Here is a 6,000-nt window from a genome sequence, read left to right as displayed (position 1 = left end):
CTTTGAAATTGACGATGAAAACGATGTCGCATTACTCGAGATCAACGGGAGAATCGACATTACCTGTTAATTAATAAAGATGTTTCGTGAGAAAAGATAAATTAAATCATAGCTCTATGACAGATATAAACAAGGCCTTGTGGGAATCCTTTATTTTTCAAATTAATGTTAAATGAATGGTGTGCCAATCTGTCTTAAGGACGATGTATTATGACAGGACAAGAGGTATTCATAACATCCTCATAAGAGAATTGCACGAATATCTTCCGTGTAATTGCTTTAAAATCTTTGAGACTGGAATCAGATAGAAAATAGTGATAGTTACCTGTACAAAAGAGTCTACGAGGCAAATAATTGCATTGTAAAACATCATAATTTGGGACAGGCGACCAAGAAAGAGATTAAAATAATTATGTGAATTCTATGAAAACTTGTAATATTCTACGCAAATTATATTGAATTGCACGTTTGATGATACAGTTGCATGAATATTATTATTAATATGCAGTATGTTTTATTAAGTTTTAAAGGCGATGGAACTATACATTCTACATGCAGAATAAAGTTATCACTTCTGAGGAGCCCGCTACATTATATGATTTACAGGGTTGAATGGGGTTTTCAGTGTAGACATTCTTAAAGTTGTTCCATTCTCTAAAACGACTTATCATTATATCATATTGTAAAAACCTGTGGTACCAGAATGTATCTCTGTTCTTGTTCTGGCACGATTGCACCAATTTCCCCCTTTTCCGTCCATTGTTTAGTCAAATATTTTCTTAGCATAAAAAGAAATAGAGCCAATAACTGGGAAACAAACTCAATACATAACTTGAACTAAAATCTATAAAGAAAACTGAAGTGAACACCGTAAACCACATAAGAAACATTCATTACTCGTTTAAAAAAGGACGTTTTACACAAGTGAGTGACTACCATCAAAGAGGAACTCATAATTTGACAAACTTAAATTAATAAAACATTGTACCATTAATTAAGTACTTTTATAATTCCTAGCGATTTATCCATATATAGTCTCGTTATATAAGCCTTAAATGTAAAGCAAGAAATTTAAAGCCTTTATTTTGATTCCATAGTAAAACAAATTCTGAGTGACTTTGAATTATTACAAGTTTTCCCAATGTCAAACTATTACTGATTCTGTTTCAGGCACCGTTTCTGGAAAATGACCTAAAGTTATTCAAAAATATGGTGGTTTATTATTAATCATCTTAGATCTTTTATTTTCAATTTCTAATTGTTTCGTTTAGTTTAAAATGTCCTTTTCAGACAATTTCAAATCAATTTCGATTGTACGTCATACTATCTTCTATATTTTATAAGAACATCCTAATTATTTACAATGTAATTAAATTAAACCTGACACATAGCAAACTTCGAGTATCTATGTTATCAAATACATGTATGTTATTAAAATTTGAACAATGAACAAATACGGAAAAAATGTATATAAAATAAAATTATTATTTTCAATTGATTTTCCAGAACTCAGTGACAAAATCATTGATTTTATCTTTTTTCAAATAGAACCTGACAGGAAATTTAAGGATAAAAAATAGATAACTATTCTTTTAAGAATGTACCATCAATAAACATTCATTGAAACACGTGCTTATTTCACACGGTAGGTAGAATTTTCAATTAACGAGGTAAAGATGTCAGCAACACTTGATAATAAGATGTCGCTTATGTCAATAATTTTACACAAATGAAAATTGAACTCTACTCGTCGAAATCGATGTCCCATCCGTCATTAACAATACACAAAAATCTTCTGCATATCCGGAAACTTTACAATTATATTATTAAGCACAAGGAAGATGTCACAATATTTCAAATGGAATAAGGTTCGCAGAGTATACGTATCGTTTAAGATGAAACTTTCGTTGATGAAAGAACTTTACTTTACTGAACTTTTACAATGAAATATCAGACGAAACGTGTAATAATATAATCTCAAATTGGAGCGAACGCCAGAGAATGACAATGTCTAGAAGTAATACATTTCAGTAATCAAAGGTTGAATAATATTAAGAGGAACGAAAATAGAGATCAGTTAAAAACATAATGGCCTTTGAAGTTGTCATTGCAAAGCCCCTGAATGATGCAGTTTATATTTCTATTGCAAATGACGGTCGTATTGCTATATGTTTACGTTTATCGACTGTCTGTATTTTTATTTAAAATCTTATAAAAAGTGATAAATGCAAAAAATTGTATTGTTACTCAGTCTTTAGTTCTCTGCAAAGTGTTCAATATTATTGTACAGTCAACCTGCTTACGATGAGGCTTACGAGACCACTTTATTAAGCAAAAACCTGTGTAAAAAGACCACCAATTTCAGATTCCTCTGTAATACATTGAAAAGACCACATATCTTAAGGGCATACGATACAGTTACAGGGGAGGTAATGACGTTGCTAACGTAATTTGGTATTTTCGCGACGTCATACTGTGACTTATCGGGAAAAGATGCAGATTTCGACTGATTTTTATCATTTAAACTTATTTAACTTGAAAACGAGTTCATGGACCCCTCTTTTTAAAAATGCCATTTGGTTTGATTACGCGAGAAGATTATGTGTGCCAATTTTCATGAAAACGTATATAGTGCAATTTTTTTAAATTTTAAATTTGAAAATTCTGGGTTTTTTTCTACATTCATAAGTTATTTCTGAATAAAACATATACAAGTTTTTAGTATACTTATAAAATACAGAAATGACAAGTTACTTAACAAAAAATAATTGTGTTTATCTGATAAAAGTTAAAAGTTATGTCTTTTTTGCAAAGGGAAAATACGGCCACAAATCCGAATTTTGAGCAAATATACAAAATGTCGACCTCATTTTACTTAAAAAGTAGCACATGAAGGTATATTTTTTATAACATATTTGATTTAATCAGGTTGATAATAGTCTATATGGAATGTTGTTTTTATCACAATGTAAATATTGGATCAAAACTGTATCGTATGTCCTTAATATACCACTTTTTTGCTCTGTAATTATCATTTCGTTTTATTATTTTGACCATCGCTTTTTCGTTTGGTTTTTGTATGTAAATTCACTATTCAGCTAATCTAAACACTAAGGTGAATATACCACAAAACACATATTGCCTTAATTATTTTTGGTTAAACTTTGTATTACTTGCGCTTTTAAATAATCTTCTAGTCGTCTCAGAAAGGCCTTCCAAATGTTTTGATTTGAACGACACTGACTAGTCTAATTTTTCTGGAGTACCAGATTATATTTAAATCCTGGTATCTTTGATGAGTTTTCCCCCTTGGTAACTTTTCTCTTTTTTTTGAAAAATTCAACACGTACTTATTCAAGAGAGTTGTCAACAATTAAATTTCTAAAATGTCTGATCGTCAAAATAAGTCAACACACGAGTGGTTTGTGTTTTATGACCAACATTTGAACGATCATGAACAATACTGATTTGAAGTATAGGAGTTTAAACGGGTGCATTATACCTTCATAAAGAGATAATATATAAAATACCGTGTGTTCATTCAAAAGATGAGCAGGTAAATTATATGTATCATTTTTACCGCAGTAAGTCACACTTATAATTAAAGGGGATTTTCTGAAACTAAGACACCAACGGCGGAAACGACTAAATGAACAACAAAAGGAAGTGCAATAAGCCGTTTGTAATTACCAACGGAATGCAACGATTTATTTCCAAAAAATAACTTTAAAAGGTCTTCTGTTTGATTGCAATTATAAAACATCTTTTTACAGTAAATAAAGAAACAAATTTTCCTTTTTTATGCTAAATATCATACTTAATTATTTGATAAAAGTATAAAAGATGTTTTAAACTTATAGTCTTGTAAACTATGTTTACAGTGTATATAATGTCGGCGGGAAATATATATAAGATTTTAACCCATATCCTCATATTTTCACTTCTATAAGCTTTGCGACTTCGAAATATATAAAAAGACTAACATAATTTTATGAGTTGTGTTTTTGAGTTTTTATTTTATTTTTGGAATATAAACGTGAATTATAGGGAACGTTGCATTGTAACTTTGATAAGTTTTTAGAAGAACAGATAGGGTGTCTACGCAGAGATAATTCATACCAGTTATTAAGGTTAATTTTCTGAATATTTTTTTTGTGTTGAGTTTGCTAAAAATAACAAATATATTTAAAATACTTCCCTGCTTTGAAATGCTAATAGGACCATTTACTGAAGCGGTGCATCTTTAACGACGTATTCAACAATTGATGAACGTTTTTAAGCAATATTATTTCTGTTTCGTGTCCTTCTGCTGTTTTCTGCTCTTTGGCCAGATTGTTGTCTATTTGACACTTTCCGCATTTCAGTTTGGTTTTTTAAATAAGAATGCACATAAAGGTTTTTATTTAAAAACTCTAATAATACATACTATAGTTATGTGTCGACATGGCAAAATAGTTTTTTTTTATTATCAACGAAGTACTAGCTATAGGTTTTTCAATTCTTTTAAACTCCTTCATTTTATTTTTTATTAATGCAGAATGGACATAATTATGATATTCATATTCTTAATAAGTATGTTTTTCTATTTCGTTTTGAACAAATTCTTGCAATTCACCAAAAATCAATGACCATTTTCAATATGCTAAATCATTGTCATAAAATGTACACTGTTTGACCGATATCGAATTACAATCAGCGGTTTTGTTCATTAACTGATGTGTAAAATTGATATATTGAATGATTTTTGATAATAAGATTTTAAAGTACCCTTTATTTGTCAACAATGATTCGGATTGTAACGGTTCAATGTTTCAAAAAACAAACAGATGTATGTATGGTTGAATGGCATTCATGTCAAACATTAACAATCCTATACGGATGGTTATGGACAAATATGATTTTCTCTTTAATCTTATGACATGTCTTTGATAAAATTGTGGTGAATTATGAATCAGATGATTGTCCGTCCTTATGAACTTATTGACCTTATGGTGTAGAAAAACATACGGTAAACAGAGAAAAAATATGTAAAGAAAACGCATAGTTCAAACTTTAAGTTCAGAATATAATGTTTAAAACGTATTCCATCGATTTGAAAAAGGTAATACATGACTCCTACCTTATGTTAAATTGTTCTGGTGGAGAAAGCTGCAGTGCTCAAAATAAAAATAAAACACCGAATTTCAGTAGGAAAACGCAGGTAGGTTAATGCTGTTCGAGAGTAAATCGGCTATTTATTCATATAAAAATCAATGAAATTTGAAATTATTTAGATTTTTTGTCGAGAAACTTCCATACCCAGAACTTATTTATATCATCCCTAATATCATCCAAAGTTTTAATTTAAGGTGTCTCAGAACCCCCCACCTGGTTGCCATGGTAACGGGCACCATTCAAAGATGGCGTGTGAACGTCCAACTTCAAGAGCCTGGCGCACCCCGTAGAACTAGACAAATGAATAAAAATAAAGTTGTATTTGGTTGATAAATATGTTATCTTTCACGAAACAGCTGTTTCATTCTTTAAATGTGCCCTTTTATAATAGAAAATAACAGAACAGTGACATACAATCCAACCGTGGCCACACCAAAAGTCAACTATTTTGCCAATTTTAGAAATGTTGTAATCATTTGAAAAACAAGAAACAGCAATCTTCGTATTCGTGAGCTCTCCAAGAATAAATATGCCAAGTTGTAAAGAGATCAATAAATGTTAACGGGGTGTGCCAATGCAATCTTTATAGATGAATAATATGCAAGTCCTTACTCGGCGACATTTAAACACTGAATTGATTTAGATCATGACAGATGGATTATTCCCCTTTTCGGTGTGAAAATGCCGGGAAAGAAATAATCGACATTTTGATAGTTTCTGACTAGAGATTAACACATTAAAGATGTAAAATAATGTTGTTGTTTTCACATTTTCATACTTAAGTTGTTCATGAATCTTTAAAGAATCACCATGCATACGAAGAGAAAAAAGGGGGGATACTCTGAC

Source organism: Mytilus trossulus, chromosome 12 (assembly GCF_036588685.1).
Source record: "Mytilus trossulus isolate FHL-02 chromosome 12, PNRI_Mtr1.1.1.hap1, whole genome shotgun sequence".
Lineage (NCBI taxonomy): Eukaryota > Metazoa > Mollusca > Bivalvia > Mytilida > Mytilidae > Mytilus > Mytilus trossulus.
This window is presented reverse-complemented; position numbering follows the sequence as displayed.